We start from the raw sequence: 23,146 nt of genomic DNA, 5'->3' as shown, positions 1-23,146 counted from the left end.
GGCCAGGGCAACCCCCTCTACAACCACCGTTTCACCGGCAGGAATGACTTGGGGTCTCTTGCCCTGCATTTTCACAATCCCTTGATGGTTGTTAGCTGCCTGCTTCCGTCTCAGCTCAATGGCCTTAAAGACTACTTTGTAGCCATGTGGGAAGGGTTTGGGATCAGTTCTGTCAGTTTCTGAATGAATGTCAAACAATACCTCGAGGGTATTTGTTCCTATGAGAAGGAGGGACTGTGAAGTGTCAGGAACAACCAGGGCAAGTGTGTTTACATCTACAGGGACACCTGTGAAGTCCTTAGGAAAAGTAACGGTCATTTCTATGTAGCCTAAGTAAGGCACCAACTGTCCATTTGCACCTTCCACTTGCAGAAGATCATGTAGAGGCTTAATTGTGTGCTCTGACAGGTGCTGCTTGTAAAATGATTCAGGTACGGTTGTAACTTGTGAGCCTGAGTCAAGAAGACAGTTTACTTCCTCATCTCCCACAGTTACCTGAGCTGTAGTCTTTATACCAACCAACCGGCTGGGAAGTCGGAAAGATTGGTTCTGCTTGCGTTGTGAGCTGGAATCTGTCTTAACTTTATTTTTCCCTGTAGGTACATGGACCTTATTGACCTCAGCAGAGGTTTTGTGTTCCTTATTTACGTCTAGGGGACATACTTCATTTTCCTCAGCCCCTGTTTGTCCCACAACAGGAACTGTTAGCCGTTTAAAGGTAAGTTTGAGCCATTCTGTACTTCCCATCTGTACTGCTTTTCCTCCAACTGTTTTTTCTTTTCTGCCACCAGGACAGGGTTTGCAGGATCGGTGCAGCGTGCGGCAATATGTCCATCTTCGCCACAATTAAAACAGTACCAGGGTTTAGGTTTGTATGTCTGCTTCCTTTTAGGCTGTCCTTGAACGTGTGCATCTGCACTAGCAGGTTTTGCCACTTTGCTCTGAGGCTTTCCAGCTGATCCTTTAATGCAGACCCCTTGTGGTTTTTTCTGGGAACTAAGTTTGGTTAGTTGGCTCTGCAGACTAGCTACCTGCTTCCTCAGATCCTCAATAGCACTAATATTGCTCTCACTTTTCTCTTCTGGTTCACATGCATATGCACTATGGAACTGCAACTGAGCTCTTTGCTTCATGGTGCCAATATGTTTTTTCATACGACAGCTTTTTGTTTGCTGTCGATCTTCTTCAGAGCGAATCATTAACAAGAGGTCTGAGAACTGGGGGGGGGTTGCTCTTCTTTTGTTCAAGCTGCAGAGCGCTGAGCAGGCTGTTATCCCAGCACCCCCTGCAGAACTGCTTAAGGAGGTGTTTGTCTACTTCTTCACCTTTAACTCCTCCCCTTTTTGCAGCTCTGTTCAGCGCTAGCTGGAGCCTATGCAGGTAAGTGGATGGTTTCTCACCTGGATTTTGGAGGATGTTCAGGAATTGGGCAAACAGTTCCTCTCCATCTTCCACAGTACCGAAGGCTGAGTCTAGAAGCCGCAGGTAAGCTTCAGGAGGCGATTCTGGACGTAAGCCCTTAACTACATCTGCTGCAGGGGAGAGCAAGCTCTCCAAGATTTTCCTTGATATTTGCAGTGGAGACAAGCTAGGGTCGGTCTGAAGTAATTCAATGTGTGTACGCCACGTATCATAATCAGTTTCATTATGAAGCCCGGAGGGTTTCCCAGAAAAGGAGCGGAGCCTCACACTGGACTGCAGTTGTGGGACAATGTCCTGCCTCCGTACAATGTGCTCTACTACAACCTTCTGAACATCAGGTGGGTTGATATCATTCAGTGAAAGGCATGGTGTTCTTCTGCCATTATGGTCAGCAGCATCGTTGCTTAAGGTGATGTCTGAGGGTGAGCTATGGGACTGTTGCTCCTTCGGAGCAGGTGGTGACGAGATGGTGGTCTCAACCTGAACAGATGAGGGCTCTTCTGTTACGAGTTGCAAGGTTTCAACGTCCTCTCCAATTTGAGACATCACCTCTTTCAGAACTTCACCATAGTCTTTACCACTCAGTTTAGCTAGTTTTTTGAGTTCAGCTAAATAGGTCTTAGTAACATCACACCCAACTTTGGTAGTGTAAACACTACTAAGTGTCTTAACTTCATAGGCAACGGTAGGCTCACCTGTTGCCGTGTACATGTACGGTAAGATAAGTTCTAAACCTTCCAAGGCTGAACTGCTAGAATATTCAACGATCAGGTTTTGGAAGAACTCCGACTGTGAATCATCAACAATAAAGAATCTCTCAATTTTTCCATATTTTTTAAGGAAGTCAATTACTTGTTCATCCTGTTCATCTACACAAGTCATCCCACTAACAATGACTGCATTTGGAATTTTGACACCAGACTTTTGAACGCAATCCATATTGTTTCAGAACTGATGCTCAAATCAGATGGCTCCTGGCTGGCTCGCCACAAATGAAACCCAGTTCACAGGGGTGGATGTTGATCACACTGTAGCAGTATGATAACAGGACAACGACAAGCACCAGAAGGTTTAGATTCGGTTGGAGCCAAGGATTTGAGCAACAATAATGGCTGATGCAGGGTTAACTGTTGAGTAGTGACTCATGTATTGTTTACAGAACTAGGCCTACAGGCCAACAAGTAAAACATACAATTTAATAACCCCCCCGGAGAAAAGGAAAAAATAAAAAAAATGTGTGCACACAGGAAAGAATTGTCTGAGGATTGTTCGTTGGGGCCCTTATGAATTGTTGCAGGTGCACCTGATTTAAGTCTGATAGTTCGACGTGAATGTATGTGGGAGTGTTCTAATGTTTATCTCTCTTCCAAGGTCCTTTGGCTCGCCATCGGGATCTCGTCCAGTCCACAGGATTTGTAGTCCACTCCAAAAACCTGACCTATAGACAAGGTCACGTTCATCTATTACTCTCCATCCTTATACATCACTTTAGAGCTCTATAATCAAAATGCAATTAACATCTCATTTCAAAGATCCTACATGTAGTCAAATATTACTTTTAGTTGTTCAACAATCAAAATATACTCAAGTTTGAATAAATGGAATAAACTCACAAGAACTCACATGTCACTTTTCATGTGGACAGTATTGCAATAATTCCGATTCAGGTAAGTGCTAAATATTTGTTAGCTATATTATGATGGCTTATCATAACTGATGTAACAGAGTGAAATCATAATAACAGCAAGACATACATTCAATAACTTCAGAGGGTTTAAAGAAATGTGCTTAATTACCCCTCCAGCACTATAGGCCTACTAATGCTGTAGAGAAGCTGCACCAAAATTTACTCTGAATTACTTCATGTAATTTAGACTTGTAAAATAACATTCATTGTTACCATGTCATCATACAATGCATTAAAAGGTTTCATTTTCTCAGCTGGCAATAGCAAAACAACATTTCTTTCTTTCTTTCTTCTCCTTAAACATGCACTGGCACGAAATTAAATAACACTTTTGAGTCACGCATTATAAACACTGCACCACAATTTCACCTTAGTTCACTCCCAGTCTCTTATGCCACTGTAGTTTCCTTGGCATATTTAGCACACGGAACAATAATACTGGGGTAGCTAAAGGGACACATTGCTCACCGTTGCTCCGGTTTCAAAGCTGAGCGTGTTGATTTTGGCGCTTTCCGCAGCTCACAAGGTGCAGTAACAAGCTAACCTGTGAAGGACCGAGCTAACATTAGCACGGTTGAGCAGGGTAAGTATTAACGAGCGTTCCTTCTTTTCACAGGCCTTTCTTACCGACGTGATTCGCCTCGTCGCTCTGCTCCAGACTCACGGCTGATAAGGCGATTCGGTGTTTTTTTTCCTTTTTCTTATTTGTACACGGAAATTTTCTCCTCTCCAGCGCTCTCGCAGTAGATAGCTGTGTCTCGCTCTCGCGGTTGAAGTTGAAAAGACCGGAAGGAGAAGACTGTCAGGGCCTCATTGCTAGAGCTGACGGCTGAGCAGGGGGTGAAGTGGCCCCTGATTGGCTGTTGCGGTTGTGACACCTCATGTGGGATTCAATGAACTGGGTGATGCCTTTAAGTGCAGTAGGAAAATAAAATTTTGCCAGCGCAGTAAAATAAATTAAATTAAATAAAGAAAAAAAACTCTCTTTCATCAGCTTGTGTTATTTAACACCTGGGCTACACAGTGCTTCTAAAACCGGTGTAATGTGGGCCCGCCCTCTGGTCTTCGTCAGCACACGAGGAGCTGAGTTCTGTAGGAGTTGTAGAGGTGCAATACTCTTTTTGGGAAGACCAGAGAGCAGGGCATTACAGTAGTCAATACGACTGGTGATAAAAGCATGCATCAGCATCTCCGTGTTGGCCCGAGAGAGAATGGGGTGGACTCTGGCTATGTTTTTTAGGTGATAAAATCCTATTTTAGTAATATGTTTAATATGTGGAATAAAACCAAGCTCAGAGTCTTCATCCAGGAAAGACTTGTTCTAATAAAATGCTGATGAAAGGGAATTTCAGAGGAAATCAAACATCAGTGAATTTACCGTCAGACATCTTGAGGTCCGTGGTTTCCTGCTGGAGGGTGATGCACCTGTGATCCATCTCCCATCAGCTGCAGCAAATCTTCCCAGTCCTTCAGTCACTCTTTGCCACGCTCGCTAAATTCATTCAGAATCCTCAAATTCTCTAAGTGCTTCAGATCCACATCCATTAACTTCAGGAAGTCACGTCAGTGTGATGAAGTAGAGCTGAGGGCTGGAACTTTTCCTGGTTCACTCAGTTACAAACACCAACATGGTGAACCAATAAATAGATTAAAATGAAAAGCTGGAGTAAAGTTTTCATGCAGAAACTCTTGATTCAGATCCATGACATTAAAGGTCTGCAAAGCACCAGAATTACAAGCGATAAAACTTCAGTTATTCCTTAATAATCCTCAGAGATCTTCCCCACTATGAGGACAGGCAACAACTTTATCATCATATGTATCATACATGCAGCCCTAGTCAATAAAAACCACATTTCTCTGACACCAAAAGACAGTCAGTGTCATTTCTGACTACAAAGGCTTTTTTTTCTCCCTTCACCCGACTGTTTTATTTTCTAAACTAAATGGAGGATTGGTGTGTATAAAGACCCAGAGAAAGGTTGTGAGGAGAAAAGGGCCTTTGACCCGTCTTCCTACAGACTGAAACAGTGACATCCAAAGTTAGACTATAAGTCCAGAGGTTTCCTACAAAAATCTAAACCCTCTTCTGGGATTGATGACGTTTTCATGTGTCAATAAAAGAAAAAAAGTTGAACAGCTTTACAGATAATGTGTTTGTCTGAAAATTTAACATGGCAGCATGATCTTTGGTGACAGGGTTGGCTGAAGAACATGCTGAGAAGAAATTAGCCAGTTTTTCCTCCCAGTGAACAACAATCATGAACAACAATAAGCTAGCTGCTTGCTCCAGGATGCGTCATCCTCCAGCTGATTGATGAAGAGCTGAAATAGAAGCAGATGCTCCAAACTGACCAGGGAAGAGCTGCAGCCAGGAAAGGCTCACATCGTTTGGTCAGTCAGCCTTGTCCTGACTGCTGGATCCTGACAATGAGAGCTGCATCGATTAATCAAATAAAATAACCACCAAGTGGTTGAGTTTATTTATATTTCCTCTATATTTGTCCTTACAAGTGAGGGAAACTTGTATCATGACCGAATTAAAGGCTCGGATCCGCTCTTTAAACTGAGCTGCAATCTTCAACATCCAGGCAACGTTCTCTGAGCATCACAGCCAACTTCACCAGACCCTTCGGCCTGTTAGGTGTGAACGTTGCAGCTGGAACAGCCTCTCAGTTACTGATCCACACCAGGCAGTAAACAGCCATCAGTGATTGTGTGATAATTCAGCTACAAGAGCAGCACGCTGAAGATCCTCTGCAGTCTCCTGTTGAAAGTCAAACGTTTCTGCCGGAGTTCTACCGGCTTAAAAATTTCCCTCCAGAGGTCACAGAGCCAGGCGGGCTGCACAGCTCTTCCTGCACTGTGACCTGATCAGTGTTAATAATAAATAAATAATAAATAAAACAGGAAATGAGAAAATAAAAAGCAGAAACATGACAAAAGAAAGAACAAAACACCTGAACTGCAGTGATAAGAGATTTATTGGAGGAGATTTGTTAAAAGAAGAATTTCGGCCGTATTATCTGCTCTTCTCCTCTGTGATTCTCATGTTACAGAATCCTGTCAGAACATGCCGTTTTTTCTTCCTCAGAAATGCAGATATGATCAGAAACTGCTTGTTTTTAACCAGACTGGAGGTGGAGGAAATATCAACACAGCGGGAAGCTTCTTCCACGTTTGACTGGGCAGCATATGAAGGTAAAAAAGTTTTCATTTATTCACATAAAAATGAGTCAAAATAAGACAATTCTGATGAGCTTAAAGCTGTAGTTCTGTAGAATCCTGCAGCTGTTTCCTCCAGTAGAAGAGAATAATCTGGTGGTTTTATTCCATCTGTAAAGGTTAGAAAGCAGAAAACCAACCGGTAGTAAACTGAAACAAAGCGTCCCTGGAGGAGCACAGAACGCTCATCAGTAATGTTTGATTTTATTTCTTTTTACTTCCAAAAGTTACATTTCTTTTTATTGAGGAAAGAGAAGTTTTTCTTTTTGGATGAAAGAAGTGCAGGTTACAGCTGTTTCTTGCTCCCTGTGTTTTAATCTAATAAAAGGTTGACTGAGCTGAAGGCTTTCAGAGTGTGAGCACACACACTGAATCATGTCGTATAATAAAAACTTCTCCTTCTCTTCTGGTTTTTTTTTTTTTTTTTTTTTTTTTTTTTTTTTTTTTTTTTTTTTTTAACCTGTCTTGTCCAGCATCGTTGCAAACAGAATGATTGTCTGGCTGCTGTCTGGTGCTGGGCAATTTTACTCTATCAAGCAGGGATTTATACTACATGTATAAAGTCCCTCTTGATGACATGAAAAACTTTATTAAATCAGACTCTTAATGCTGGACTCGACCGGAGGGGACAGAGAGAGAGAGAGATAGAAAAGAAAGTAGAGAGAAGAGGGAGGGGAGAGAGAGGGACAGAAAGGGTGTGGGGAGTGCGGGTGGGGACTTAAAACATTATACAGAAAACCATGTAATCCATACTACTTGCAACATATATAGCTAAGATCATCCTGGCCAGTAGGTCATTACACAACTAGTTGATAATAGTAACAATAATAATAATCACAATAATAGTAATAATAATAATAGTAGTAGTAATAATAATAAGAGTAAGAGTAATAATAATAATAATAAGAACAGAAGTAATAAAAAAAAGAAAAAAAATATGATAATAGATATAAGTGAAACTGCTGTATTCAAGAACACGCGCAGAGAAACCTGTGTGGATATGCTGGAGAACTCGGCCACACGGCGACGCAAAGACTGTGTGGAGACGTTCAGGGAGGAGTGACCATGCAGAGTGATCATGCAGATGCCACCTCACTTGAACAGAGGCCAGAGTCAGGCCAGCGGTCCCGAGACCCAGGCCACCAGCCCCCCCGTAGGCTACAGATCCCGACCGGTCCACAGAGACGACCACTCGCCCGCCCAGGAAGGCAGCAGCAGGAGACCCCAGCAGGAGCCGCCCCGCGGACACAGGGCACCGGCCCCGGCAGGCCGAGGCCAGCAGTCCCCGACCCCCCCCGGGCACCGGCCGCCCGGGACAGACGGGGCAGAGGGCCCGGGCCCAGGAGCGCAGGGACACCCCCACCCCCACAGGCCAAGGGCCAGCACGCCACCCGGGGGGACCCGGCCCGCCCAGACGGCCACCCCCAGAGGCCAGCCCCACACCCCAGCGCCCAGCCGCACACCCCGAGAACCAGTCCTGCCCCCCCCCCAGACCAACACACACAAACACACACACTCTCCTTCCACTCCTCCATTCATCCTCCCACACATACACCGTCCAACCCTCACATACTCTGTCCTCCCACACACACACACCATCCTTCCACCATCCATCCTTCCACACACACACCATCCTTCCACCATCCATCCTCCCACACACTCACCATCCTTCCACCATACACTCTCCCACACCTACCCCATCCTCCCACACACACATCATCCCTCCACCACTCATCCTCCCACACATACACCATCCTCCACCTTCACACCTCCCACACACACACACACACACCATCCTTCCACTACCCATCCTCCCACACATACATCATTCTCCTACACATACACCGTCCTCCCTCTCCTACACCAAACATCCACCTTCACGTACCCCATCCTCCCACACGCACACACACCACCCCTCCATCACCCACTCTCCCAAACATACACCACTCCCCCACACACACACCATCCTCCCTCCCATACACCATCCATCCTCCTGCACACACACCATTCTTCCACCATCCATCCTCCCACACACTCCCCATCCCTGCACCATACATTCTCCCACACATACCCCATCCTCCCCCACATACATCATCCCTCCACCATTCATCCTCCCACACCCACACCACCCCCCCTCCCACACACCACACATCCACCTCCACACACCCCACCCTCCCACACACACACACCATCCCTCCACCACCCATCCCCCCACACACACACCACTCTCCCACCCATACACCCCCCCCCCCCCACATACACACACACACACACAAACACCATCCCCCCACCACCATCCTCCCGCCACCCCCACGCCGCGGGGGGACAGCCCCAGCCAGGAGGCGAGGAGACACGAGCCAGGCCCCCACCCCCCCCCACCCCGCCCCAGTCCCCCACTCCCCACCCCCAAAACAGCACCTTCCCCCCAGGGCCAGCAGCCAAACCCCCCGGGACAGCCCGCCCACGCCCCGGGCCAACGCGACAGGCCACCCGGCCCGCCCCGCCCCGGGCCATCCATGGAGACAGGGGCGCTTGAAGACCCCATCCCCCCTCCCTCCCCCACTAGTGAGGGAATATATTATGTGCTGTTTGCAATTAAAAAAAAAAGAGGGTTAAAATTGGGGGGCAGTAACTGCATTGAGGAGGGGGTGGGGCCACCTGAGCAGTCCCACCCACCTGACCTCGCATGTTCCACCCCCCAAAACGTGTTTGTATGTTGCAAATGTTATTTGTGCTCAGTGACTAAGTGGAATTAAAAGCTGGGAGGCATGCTGCCGCTCGGCGAAGCAACGGGGCCACTATGATGACCCCCCTGCCCCGCCCAGTGCAACAAGCACACCCCCCACGGCCCTACCTGTGTATGTAGTGAAGAGTGGGGAGGGGAGGGGTCAGGAGATGTAGGTCCAGAGGGGGGTAAGCCTCCCCCCTGGAAGACGACCCGCCAGTGGCTTAGGGCGCCCCCGTCCCCCGCCGGCCCCGAAGGGCGTCACAGGCCCAGAGCAGGCACCCCAACCCAGGCACGCCACGAACCCCCCCAGGGGCCAGCCACCAGCCCAAGGGGCCACTTTCCTCTTTCTGAGTGGGAGGGGGGCGAGGCGAAGGAAGGGAACCCCAGGCCCCCGCCCCCAACACCCAGCCAGGGCGCCCCCCAGAGGACACGTCCTAACCCCCTGCAAACGCACACACTCTTTTTTTTTTTTTTTTTTTTTCTCCCCAGCCACTCACACACACTCTCACACACCTCTATATACCAACACCTCAATACGTGCACATACCTCCACACACACACGTCACGCACATACCTATAAACACACACACCGGTGCCCACATACACACACACTCTCATACCCCTCCATACACATACACCACTACACACACACTCACATACATACCTGCATATACACACAAGCACTTCCATACATACTCACGCCTCCACCCACTCCTTCACTCCTCCACACACACCTCGACCTCCACGTGCACACACTCATATATACATACCTTCACACACACCCACATCCCACATAGACCTCCACACACACACCCGCACACTACTCACACACACACATACACGCACACACCCAGACCTTCATACACACCCACACACACATACAGCACACACGTCCCTCTACACCCACCCACACACCAGCATACCCACAGACACACACACAAACACACCCACACACAAACACACCCCCACCCAGGTTCCGGGGCTGCGACCAAGCACCAGGGCACGGACCAACCCCCGGCACGGCACATCCGGACAGGCCCAGCCCCCCCCAGCAGCGGCAGACCCCCCACCCCCAGGAGCGGGGGGAGACCCGACGCCCCAGAGCCCGGGGCCCCCACCCGGCCCACCCCGGGCCCGACCGGCCACCCGGCCAGGGGCCGACGGACACCGACCCAGGCACCCCGGCAGCCACCCCCCACCGCCACGAGGCAGCCCCACCCCGGGGCCCACCCAATGCCGCCCGCCCAGACCGGAACCCCCAGCCGACCCAGCAGCGGAGCAGCCTAGATCCCCACCCAGGAGACAACCGGAGACCTGAAGTCACCAGGGACCCCCTACCCACATCCGCCCCTATCCCAGCGAAGCCGCAATCCTCCACCTACATTAAGTGATGTAGCCAGTCACAGGGGACCAGAGGGAATGAAAGTCAACTGACTGGTTCCTGGAGGAGGCAGACATTGTCTCAATGCTGATGTGATCTAACAGAAGATTTCTAAACTGCTGGATAGACAAATTGTTCTTATCTTTCCAGTTCACAAGAATAGTTTTCTTTGCGATGCATAAGACTGCGAGGACCAAGTTTATGGAGTGTATTCCTATGTTGGTGTCACCCAGGTCGCCCAGTAGGCAAAGTGTGGGGTTTGCAGGAAAACTAGTTTTAAACCATTTTGAGAGATCTTCACACACCTTAATCCAGAACCTTTGGACAGGTGTGCAGGACCACAGCGCATGGATGTAGCTATCAGAGGTGTTCTCAGAGCAGTGTGGGCAGATATCTGATGGTGAAAGGCCCATCCTGAACATCCTGTGTCCTGTATAATGAGTTCTATGGAGAATTTTGAATTGTATTAGTTGTATATTTGAATTCTGAGTCATTTTAAACGTGTTTAAACATATTTGTGACCATCTTTTCTGATCAAAGTTATTAGATAAATCATCTTCCCATTTTGAAGTTGGGAGAGATATCCTGTCTTCTAGCTTTGCAAGTAATCTATATATTTTTGATAATAATTTTGGAGTATTATGATTCAGGAATTCTGCTATTCTGACAGGAAGCTGCAAGTCTAACTGTACAGGGGTATACTTCTTACATATAATTGATTTTAGTTGGTGGTACTCTAAGAATTTATTGCTGTTGATTCCATACTGTGAGACAATTGTGTTGAAAGATACAAAGTTTCCATTTTCTATTATCTGTCCTAACTGTTGTATTCCTTTAGTCTTCCATTGAGTGAAGTTTATCATCTTTTTGTTCTGCAGGATGTCAGGGTTGTTCCAGATGGGTGTAAGTCTACATGGAAAGAGGGAAGATCTGGTTATCTTACAGAATTCCCACCAAGCCATTAAGGAAAAACGGATGTTAAGGCTTTTAAAGCACTTATATGGTTTAATGGTTGAGCTGATGAACGGCAGGTCAGAGATGACTAAGTCCTCACACAAAGCCTGCTCCACATCTAGCCACGGCTCATCCAGATAACTGGGTTTGAGCCACTTGGAGATGTACTGCAGCCTGTTAGCTATAAAGTAGTGATTAAAGTTTGGTAGGTCCAGTCCTCCTCTATCTTTAGTCTGCTGTAAGGTTTTAAGGCTGATACGTGACGGCTTGTTTTTCCAAAGAAACTTGGATATGAAAGAGTCCAGAGATTTAAACCAACTGGTGGAGGGTTTAGTGGGTATCATTGAAAATAAATAATTAACTTTAGGTAGAATCATCATCTTAATGGTGGCAACTCTCCCCATTAGTGAGATGGGTAAGCGCCTCCACCGTAAGAGATCATCTTCTATTGTTTTTAGTAGCTGAACATAGTTTAGTTTTGTTAAATCTGATAATCTGGGGGAAATATTTATACCTAAATATCTAATGTTTCCTGTCTGTATTTTGATATTAGGGATGTTTTGTAGGTCACAGTTGATGGACATGGCTGTAGTCTTAGACCAGTTAATAGAATAATCAGATATTGATGAGAACTTATTAATAACTGTGATTGTCTCAGAGAGTGATGTTTGTGAGTTCTGAAGGAAGAGTAATACATCATCTGCATAAAGACTTATTTTATGTTCTATATTTTTGCCCTGGATTCCTTTAATTTCTGTATTTTGTCTAATAGCAGCTGCTAACGGCTCTATGAAAATGGCAAAAAGTGAGGGGGAGAGTGGGCAGCCCTGTCTGGTGCCTCTCTGTAAGCGGAAGCTTGGAGAAGTTTGATCGTTGGTTTTCACACATGCATTTGGGTTATTATATAATATTTTAATCCACTCTATGAAAGAAGGTCCAAACCCAAATTTGTCTAGTGTTGCAAATAGAAACTTCCAGTTTACCCTGTCGAAGGCTTTTTCTGCATCTAGAGAAATGATTGTGGATTCTAGATTATGTAAAGTAGAGTAATCAATGAGGTTAATTAGTCTACGTGTGTTAGTAGATGAATGTCGACCTTTTATAAAACCTGTCTGGTCCGGATGTATTATAAGAGGGGTTATTTTTTCTATCCTTCTGGCAAGAGCTTTACTAATTATTTTCAGGTCTACATTTATTAAAGATATGGGACGGTAACTGGATGGAAGTGTGGGGTCTTTGCCTGGTTTTAGCAATAGTGTTATATTAGCTAAGTTCATATTTTGCGGTATTTTTTGTTTTTCCTGTATTTCTAACAACATATTATAAAATGTAGGAGCTAGCGTTGTCCAGAATTCCTTGTAAAATTCTGCTGAGTAACCATCTGGACCCGGGGCTTTATTGTTGGGCATATGTTGGAGAGCTTTGTGGAGTTCATCTACAGTAATAGGTGCATCTAAATTTATTTTATTTTCATTTTTTAGTTTTGGTAGATTAATGTTGTTTAAAAATTGTTCAATATGTTCATCTGTTGGATTAATCTGTGATTCATATAATGTTTTATAGAAGCTTCTAAACGTGTCATTTATCTTGTCTGGGTCATGGCTGATGTTTCCGTCTTGATCTTTAACAGAGGAGATTGTTGTTTTCTCCTTGTTTGTTTTTAGTTGATTTGCTAAAAACTTTCCAGATTTGTTACTGTGTTCAAAGTTCTCCAAGCGAAGTCTTTGCACTAAAAACTGTGTTTTTTTATCTATAATTTCTTTAAGCTGCAATTTAGTTTTCCTTATATTATTCATTGTGTGCTCTTCGGGGGAAATGCGGTAAGCCTCCTCCAATGATTTAATCCTGAGTTCTAATTCTAAAACTCTTGCTGTTTCCTTCTTCTTCTTATGTGAGGAGAAGGAAATTATTTTCCCTCGCATTACTGCTTTTCCTGCTTCCCAAAGGAGACACGCTGAAGTTTCAGGCATGTCATTTTTTTCTATATAAATTGACCATTCTTTTTTAAAATAATCAATAAACTCAGGATCTTTCAATAAAGAGGTGTTAAATCTCCAGCTTTTACCAATCGGTTTATTATTTTTGTTTCTCAGACTGAATGAAACTGGTGCGTGATCGCTAATGCTGATTGGATGTATCTGAGTCTCTGAAATGTCGTCCATTAGTGAGTTACTATTTAAAATATAATCTATTCTAGAGAAGGAGTGGTGAACTGAAGAGAAGAAGGTGTATTCTCTTAGTTTAGGATGGTGAGAGCGCCAAGCATCGCAAAGACCAAAATCCTTCATGTACTGTTTGATAGTTTCTGACGACTGCCAGACTCGATGACTGCCTGATGTGCTGCAGCGATCTTGTTCAGTCAAGACTACATTAAAATCACCAGCTAGCACTATTCTGTTATCTGAATAATTCTGGAGTGTAGCAAACAGGGAGTGGAAAAAGGAGGGATCATCTGCATTGGGGCCGTACACATTGGTAATACATAATTTGATATTACAAATAGATAATAAAGTTATCAGAAATCTGCCTTCCGGATCCACTACTGTGCTATCTATGTCAAAATTTAGTCTCTTATTAATAAGAGTAGCTACTCCTCTTTGCCTAGAATTGTAACAGGCTGAGTAAACATGAGGAAACTGAGCTGTTTTAAGAAGATCTATGGTTGAGTTTGTTAGATGAGTCTCTTGTAGTAAGACAATGTCAGCCTGCAGCTCCTGTAATTTATTAAAGATCTTCAACCTCTTCTGCCTGGAACCGGCTCCATGTACATTCCAACAGACGATTTTTAACATGGTTATTGTGAACGGTTTAATGCTTCATGCGTGTTACTGACGCGTGTGTCTTTGTGCGCCCCTCTTGCGTGTTCGCGCGTGTTTGCATGCAGCCTGATTGCGCGCGTTTGTCCGTATGTTAAATGTCCGTATATGTAGTCTACCTTAATGCGTGTTCTCTCATACATAAAAGGCGAGTGTTTATATTTATCATGTATGGTGCGGCTGTGCGTCCTGACGGTTTTCGACTGGCCGCGTGCGCTGCTGATATTACGAGCTGGATTACAATTAACAGTGAAAGCGTGAAAGATAGTGAAAAGTGAGAAAAGTATTTGTGTGAAATATAAAAACAAAACAGAAAAAAAATACATCGATCTAGATGTAGAGGCTGTGGTGAGACGAGCAGTGTGTTCTACTGTCAGTGATCTATAATGGCGAGTTAAGAGTGATCATTTGGAGAGATTGACTTACAGCACCTGGGATCAGAAGAGCCACGGAGTGATGTCCGGGTCGCGGTACAGTTGTCCATTAATAAACAGTTGATCCACCGCGATGACAGCGCGAGCGCCATTAGCCATAGATTTCCTTCTGATGGGAAACAGGACTCTCCGTCGGTCCAGAATCTCTCTCGGATATTGGTCGTTTACTCCGAAGTTGGTCCCCTTCAGTTCGCGGCCCTGGTTCTTCACCTGCTCCTTCTGTTTGAAGCTGACGAACTTCGCTACGATGGGTCTTGGTCTGCTGGACCCGGGTTTCCTCCCGCCGAGCCGATGGACTCTGTGAAAGGAGATGTTTTTCACCGTTTCTTCCGGGAGCTTCAGGTGGGTTTTGATGAAGTTTTTCACCGTGGTCTCGGGGTCCTCCTCCGTCTGCTCTGGAATCCCTGCAAACACCAGGTTCTCTCTCATGCTCCGCGCCTGCAGATCGATCACCGTTTCCTTAATCTTCTTATTTTCATCTGAGAGACGGGTCAAGCCCTCGGTGAGGGATTTTACCGTCTCTCTGAGACCGGCATTTTCTGCAGCCAGACTTTCCACCTGCTTCTGGCTGAATTCTAGTGATTCACGTAGCGCCTGGAACTCTTTGTGGAGAATTTCTACCAGACTCAAACGCGCATCAAAACTACTGAGTTTCTTATCTATGGAGATCAGAACATCTGTTGAGTCGTTCCCCGGTGGTGAAATAGCTCCAGGTGAATCCTCATTTCGCTGTCTCTTGGATTTAGATGAGGTGGAGGGGGGGGACGTGTTGTTTGGTTTCCCCATGACGATTCTGTCGTAACAACGATCTATAAAATCTGTCAGGCTGGCCAAATCCTCCCCGCTGTGCTCCAGAGTGTACCTTTTAAAGACACTATAGTCCTACTTTAAAGAATATTTTAATTAGGTTGGCACAAAATACAATCGAATGAAAGTAGAAATGTTTAGGCGCCTAGTTTGAATCTGCCGTCTCCCCCGGAACTACGTCACCTACAGCATTAGCGTCACTTACCTGCCGCCCCCGTCACTCCTTCTCTTCTGGTTGACACAACCCCATCTGTCCGGTCATTTGTGAACTAAATGAAGGAAGATTTCTACAGCAATTCCTCCAGAGACAAAAGCTACAACTATTCCAGAAACCACAGCATGGATCCCTTCAGACCACAGAATGTGGTGGACTGGATCATCATCTGTTCTGGACTTCCTTTGACTCTATTGCCATCGCTGCAGTTTATTCTCTGGTGTGTATCAGATTTACTTTCCTTCAGTAAAATAAACATGTTGTTTCTGATGTTTTCTGTTGTAAAAGATCAACTTTGTTCTGAATTTCTCGCTGCATTAGATTATTTAATATTTCAGGTTTATTTATTTACATTTATCAATGTTTTCCTGCAGGTATGAAAAGACCACGTTGCTCCAGTTTACATCATCAACCTTCTGGTTTCTGATGTGGTTCAGCTCTGCTGTGTGGCTGCGTGGAAGGCTGGAAAGATTAATAACTTAATCAGCTGCTTCTACTTTCCTGGTGTGATGGCCAGTGTTGGATTCATGGTGAGCATCGACCTGGAAAATTAAATAACTGTTTATGTACAGGACTATTTATGTGTCTGACCATTAAATTCATACATTTCTGAGGCTCAGTTGTGTATCTGTGTCCATGTTTCATTGCAGGTATTTGATGATCACTCAGCCGCTGTGGTACAGATTCAGACGAAACATTAAGACCTCTGTGGCTGTTTGTGTCGTGGTCTGGATCCTTTCTTTCATTATTTCCATCTCTTTCTATTTCCATGCTTTGTATCAGCCAAGAGAAACCATACATGCAGTCTTCCTCCTCCTCCCCTTCCCCCTGTTCATCTTCTGCCTGGTTGGGACCATTAAAGCCCTGTCTGCAGCTCGCAGTGTCCCTGCTGATGAAAAACGAAGAATTGTGACCATTCTGGTTGTGGTGCTGCTGATTTACACACTGTTGTTCCTGCCCAAAATCATTTTGCTGATGGCAGAAGAAGCCATAAATAACCAAACTTTCAACATCATATGTTTCATGTTAGTTAAGATCAGTCCTCTTGCAGACTTGATTCTGTATATTTTCATCAGGAAAGGGACCACAGACAAGCTTTCAGCCTTACTGTGTTGTTGTAAAATCAACCAATCAGCAGACGAGCAACAGGAGTAATGACATGTCAGCTTCATGTAGTCAGACTATATAGATTTTAATTTCAGACTGTTAACAGATGTTATGCTGCAGGTGTAATAGAGTTAAAGTCTGACATCATGTTTTGCAGAATGTTTTTATGAAAATGTTCTTTATATAAAATCTGCTTCTTTTGTTAAGGAATTACAATCATTACCTGAAGTGTTACGACGGAGCTTCGGCAGATTTTCTCACTTGGTCCCGTAACGAAGGTTAATTCGTTTGCATCGTGTCTCTTCTTTCACCGTCTCGTTTTCTTCTCCTTGCTCCCTCTGATAATGTCTTCTCCCGTTTCTTGCACATTCAAAACAGCCGGTGTGTTGATATCCAGTTGCTGGCATGTGACGTGGTACTATAAAGTAAAACCAGATTCCACATGATGCCCCGGGCTGGGGGGGTGGAGGGAAGAACGTTGTGAAGTGTGAAGTGTTGCATCAAAATGAAGCAGAATTGCAGAGTTTTAAGGTGGAAAGTTATGTAATGTTTCTTAAAGACCAATTCCTCTTTTTTCTTGTCTTTCCTTTGAGCTGAAGAAATGTATTTCCTCAGCACATTTTTCTTTAGTTTTAATTATGTTTTATTGACTATTTCATTGTTTTTAGATCAGATCAGATTAAAATGTATTGATCCCTTTGGGCAGGATTTCTTAGGATCCAGCAGCAGTGCAGCACCATAAGAGTTAAAGAAAAACATGATACAGCAAAAATCTACCCAAAGAATAAACTTTAAAATTCACCCAGGAGAAACTCTTGTACTCAAGTAGTCATGGATAAGTGCAGCCAGTCCAGTTTTCCACTACTATTAACTACTTAGTCTGTAATAATGTTAACTGTTCCTCCTTATTGTCGGCTGTTCCTCTGTGTGGAGTTCTACAGGGTGATGGCATGAAGAGAGAAAGAGTTTCTGTTTCTGAAGGACATAAATTCTGTACCAGAGATCACTAACAAGTGGACTGCAGTCTGGATCTGGACCCAGAAACTGTCCCACATGGACCCAGACCTAGAATATAAAATCTGACCGGGCGCTTTTATTTTAACTGGTGCAACATTTTTGTCGTCTTCGGGGTAGTGGTCAGGAAACACGCAGACCAAGTGCATGTGAGTAAATCCATCCCACGTGATCCACTCAGCCAAACAGGTCTGTGAGGCTCCCGGCGGTTAACATTGCAGCACTACAGCACAGACCGACCAGAGTTTAAGAGACAAGTAACATTAACATTACATCATCATTAACGACCCCTTTTTAAAGCTCCTTAGAAAAGCAAATGTAGATGATGAGAAACCACTGGGCAGAGGGCCAGCTGCTACCAGGACATGGGACACTCTTCAATACAAGCACATTTCCCCTGTTTTAGCCTCTTTTCTCTGGCTGCAGGTTCCTTTTAGAGCTTTTTCATTTTCTTCCTTTCGGCCTTGCTCCATCCTGCCTTTCTGAGCTTCTGCAGCCTTATTCACCTACTGGCTCCCTCAGCTCAGAGACGATGGCACTTTCTCTGTTGCAGCACCTAAACTGTGGAATAATCTCCCTCCACATCAGGCCTCTACGTTGTCAGATTTTACATCGCTCCGTAAAACCCATCTTTTCCATCTGGCTTTTAACACCATTAAGATGTTGATCTGATTTATTTATTATTGTTTTAGTTGTTTTTATGTTGTTTTATTTTGTGATATTATGTTTTAATTTGTTTTATCTTTGTACTTATTTCATGTGTTTGCTTTTATAATTGTTATTTGTGTCTTTTAGTTTAAATTTTCTGTACAGCACTTTGCTCCGGTGTGCTTGTTTTTAAAGTGCTTTATAAATAAAGCTGGACTGAATTTGGCAAAGTCATTTCAGTGTTGAACTATGTTTAGTAAAAATCTTGACTTTCTGCACTTTATCATTTAGAAAGTAAAGTTTAAACGGATACTTGTGTCACTGAAAGAAGCTAAACAAAAACATATTTTTACAGTGTACTTTCATTCACATAGAAAAGAAGGAAAAACTACTGTACAGCCTTTTTCTCACTTCCCCTGTTTTGGAGAAGATCATCAGGAGTCAGCAGGACTCATCTTAAGTGATTGGTTAAGGTCCATGTTAGTTCTTCTCATGCAGACGTTGTCACCGTTTATGTTTTTGGGTTTCTGGTTATGTTACTTTTCCCTTGTGTTCTGTGGTTTTCTGTTCCTGCCTCGTTAGTTCACCTGGTCTGATTAGTCATCCACTTCACCTGTGTCTTGTTACTCCCTCAGTGTATAAGTACCCCTGGTTTTCTGTTGTTCCTTGTCGGATCCTCATCATTCACCATTCATGGATGCCTGTTCCCTCTGGTTTCTGTTTGTTCTGTTTTGGAAATAAACCCTTTTTACCTGCACCAATTCTGCCTCCTGCCTGCAATTGGGTCCTCACCTCCTCCGACGCCCGCCATTCATGACAGTAGGATCCGACCACAACTGGACCCAGCAGGTTTGATGGCTTGGTTTAATTATTATGGTTCTGAGGTTGCTGACTGGTTCCCTACAGTGGGGGAGCCAGACCTGTGGTTTTCTGATCCTCCACCCACAAGGTCCAGGCTCCAGGGGCGGCGGCCCCTCGAGATAATGACTTCAAGTGAGCTGGTGGGAATGCTCCTTGGACTGGACACGGAGCCTGAGCAGCTGGATTATCCAGAGCGGTCGCCGTTCTGGGTAACCAGATTGGCGATTAGCCCAAAACCACTGGGGTGGGCCGCGTCTCGGAGGTCGAAACCAGCTCCACGGTCCACGTCTCGAGTGATGCCATCGGCTTCACTGTCACGGGTGTCGCCTCCAGCTCCAGTGCCTCAGCACCCCACGCCTGCTCCGAGGTCCTGCCCTGCGCCGCAGCATCCGACTCCTGCTCCGAGGTCCTGCCCAGGTCTTCGGCATCCCACGACGGTGTCCAGATCTTCTTCCCCTGTGTCGGTCCCATTGTTGTTCACAGCTCGAGTCCCTTTTCCCGAGGGGGTGTCAGGTCGAGACGCCCCTTACCTGCTACTGGTACACGACCCAGAGATCCAGTCTTCCCGTCCGCCGCCAGAGATCTGGTCCGCCTGTCCTCTAGAGCTCTGGTCCAAGCCTGCTCCGCCTCTGGTGATCCAGCCTGCCTGTCCTCCAGAGCGCCGGTCCAAGCCTGCCCGTCCGCCTGAGAACCTACTGTCTGCGCGTTCTCCTGGTCGTCCTCCAGAGGTCCTGCCCCGGTCCGTCCGGCCCCCCGGCCGGCCTCCTGACCTGATCCTGCCATCTATTCAGCCTCCAGGTGGCTCCCCCTGAACTTTGTCGAGGGGTCTCTGTTGTTTTGGTCTGGAGAGCATCAGCAATCAGGGCTTGAGGAAAGATGCATTGAGAGGCAGCTGGGAAAACTCAACCTCAGCCCAAGACTGTGACACATAGAAAACTTGATAATTTTCTGAAACATTTTCTCTTAAAACTTTCTATTTTCATTTCTTTCTTAAAGAACCGTGATGAGGATGTGATTAGTTTATAAGGATGACACATCAACAAGGTTTTATCATGAACTTATTTATTTAACCATCACCGTTTCAATTAACAGACAACAGATAAAACTTAGCTTAACCACTAAACTGTTCTATTTAAGAAAAATCTACACTAAATAATGAGCAGCAAGTGTATCATAAAAGTGTATAAGAACAGCCATTTTTAACATACTGAGATGAACAACTTTCGCTGGTAATCACATGTGTTGGATTGATTTTGATGTTTATTTCCCAATTCAGAGTATGCGGGCAGGGGGGTGGAGGGGTCCATTTAGTGGTCTCCTTGAATGCACCCCATGGCGACTCGCCTCTCAGTTTTAATTGCACCTAGACACCGAAACACAACCCACAAAAAACACCTGGGGGGCATGTCATGCAGTGCATGTCGGATGGGGCCGCTTAGGTGGCCCGGCTCCCTGCTCACTGCAGTCACTGCCCCTCAATTTTAATTGCAAACAACACACACTACATAAACAGTCAGGAGCGGGGAGGGAGAGGGTAATGGGGACCCCTCACACCCCTGTTCCCTCTGGGTGTGGCCGGGGGCGAGCAGGGGGAGGTGGTTGCCAGGGGCCGGGTGGCTGCACTGGTGGGCTGTTGGCTCTGTGGGTGCTGGGTCGAGGGGGAGTCCTCTGGTCCACCTGGGGTGTCACCCACGGGGCATGGTGGGTGGGTTATGCGTGACGTGACTGTGTGATGGTGAGTGCTTGTGGGTACGGCACAGGGGAGGGTGTGAGTGTGGGGATATATGGGGTGCAGATTGGAGTAGGTGGGGGGTGGGGGGAGGGGGTTGATGGCACCCTGGTTGCCGGGGTGTGCAGATGGAACATCGAGGTGTGTTCTGGCCTACGCCGGGTGGTTGTCCGGGGGGGGCTGGTCCTCCTAGGCATGGTGCTTTGCCTTTGGGGGGTGGGCCAACCGCCTCTGGGCTCCTGGGGCCCTTCGCCTGGGCTGCCCTGGGTGGCCGGTCCCTGGTGGGGCTGGCCGCTGCCAATTTTAGCCCACTCGGACCTGTGCCCCAAGATCTTGCTGGGGCTCTCCTCTGCCACCCTTCGGTTGGGGCTGGAGTCGTCTTCATGGTGGGGTAACTTGGGTTAATGCTCTGGGGCTGCTGCTGAGGGCCCGGGTCTCTGGGCTGCCCTGGTCTGCCTCTGACCTCCGTAGAGGCGTGGTCGCATTTGAACAATCTTACTCATCACTCTTCATCACTGATCACTCCTTATTCCTCATGCTCTGCATGCTGACACAGTCACTGAGTTGTCCAGTGGGTTTTTATACTAAGAGAAAATTCATCTTTTTATTTTTCCTGTGAGTTAGTATCTGGTCGCTGTTGTGCTACTCTCATGATATGTCTTTTTGATTTGGTTATTATTTAAAAACTCTTAATAACTAGCAGCTCTGTTTGTTTTTTGTTTTGTGTGTGTGTGGGTTTGTTTTTGTTTTTTGTAAAAGTTGTAGGAAATGTTCTGGTGTGTTCATGTACAGGTGTAACAGTTTGTTGTCTGGTGATGGTGTGGATTGAAGGGTCGTTTCCTTCTGTCTGTGATCTGTTTGTCTCCTTTCTTCTTTCCCTTTTGCTCTTTTTGCTATTTTTTTATTCTATTTACTTTTCTGTCCCCTCCGGTCAGGTCCAGCAAGATTACATAGATTCCGTGATTCAAAGTAAATAAATAAATAAATGAATCAGAGGAGCCTTACCGATTATCATTTTGCTGCTATGATGCAGGACAGGTTAAAAAAAAACGGCATAGCTGTTTCCTGTAGGTAGATAAGCTACAATGATATATAATATTTTATTTAGCAATAGTATGTTCAAAGTTAATCATTACATGTTCAATCTCATGCAATTTGGGAGAATACAAATAGCAATACAATTTTTAGCAACACTACAATCACACTTGCAAACAGGTTAACAGACAAAAATGTATTATAAGTACAGTTTTACACACTTCATCTGAGTTTTTAACCCCTCAAGTTTAGTCGTTCAAGAGATGCACTTGAGCAATGTACAGTTAATATGCAATATAATGCACTAAACTAACTTGTGGCTTCACAGTCCACTGTATATCGACACAATTTCTGAGCAGTCAATGGTGCTGAATTCATGTTCACATTCACGTTTTTTTTTTGTTTTGTTATTTGTTTTTGTAGTACTTTTACTGCAACTCCAGTTACCCAAAGTAACCAGCACCCAATTTTGACCGTTGGTCTTACCCCTTTGTGAACAGAGATTCCTCCTGATTCTCAGAATCTTTTGATATTATACTCTGTAGATTGTGGGATCTTCAAAGTCTTCACAATGTTCCACTGAGGAATTTTTTTTTAAATTGTTCCACAACTGTTTGATGCAGTTTGTCTCAGATTGGTGAACCTGTGTCCATTTTTACATCTGAGAGTCTCTACTTCTCTGAAATGCTCCAAATGCAAGTTTATAAGATTCACAAATCATTGCATTCTGTTTATTTATTTACATTTTATACAACATCCAAACTTTTTTTGGAATTAAAGTTGTAAAATCTACAAAGTCTGACTATATGAAGCTGACATGTCATTACTCATGCTGATCATCTGCTGATCGCTTGATATTTTACAACAAGACAAAGAGGCCAAAAGCTTGTCTACGACCCCTTTCCTGATGAAAATGTACAACATCAGGTCTGTAAGAGGATTGATATAAAGTAAGGTAAAAGATGTGACATGAAAAATCTGGTTATTTCTAGCCTTTTCTGCCAGGGACCACATAATACTGGGGAGGAACAGCAGTGTGTAAATAAGCAGCAACACAACCAGAATGGCCACAATTCTTCGTTTT

General features: G+C 45.2%; 1 long non-coding RNA gene and 1 pseudogene across 1 annotated transcript; one reads left to right on the top strand and one right to left on the bottom strand.

Moving 5' to 3' along the window:
* Positions 1-2,441: 2,441 nt before the first annotated feature.
* Positions 2,442-3,941, bottom strand: LOC121655981. The gene is made up of 3 exons (XR_006013342.1): positions 3,737-3,941; positions 3,578-3,653; positions 2,442-2,860 (listed from the first exon to the last, which is right to left on the bottom strand). It is a non-coding gene; the product is annotated as an uncharacterized LOC121655981 (long non-coding RNA).
* Positions 3,942-15,793: 11,852 nt separating this feature from the next.
* Positions 15,794-18,521, top strand: LOC121655397 (annotated as a pseudogene).
* Positions 18,522-23,146: the final 4,625 nt, after the last annotated feature.

Source organism: Melanotaenia boesemani, chromosome 16 (genome assembly GCF_017639745.1).
Source record: "Melanotaenia boesemani isolate fMelBoe1 chromosome 16, fMelBoe1.pri, whole genome shotgun sequence".
Lineage (NCBI taxonomy): Eukaryota > Metazoa > Chordata > Actinopteri > Atheriniformes > Melanotaeniidae > Melanotaenia > Melanotaenia boesemani.
This window is presented reverse-complemented; position numbering and strand designations above follow the sequence as displayed.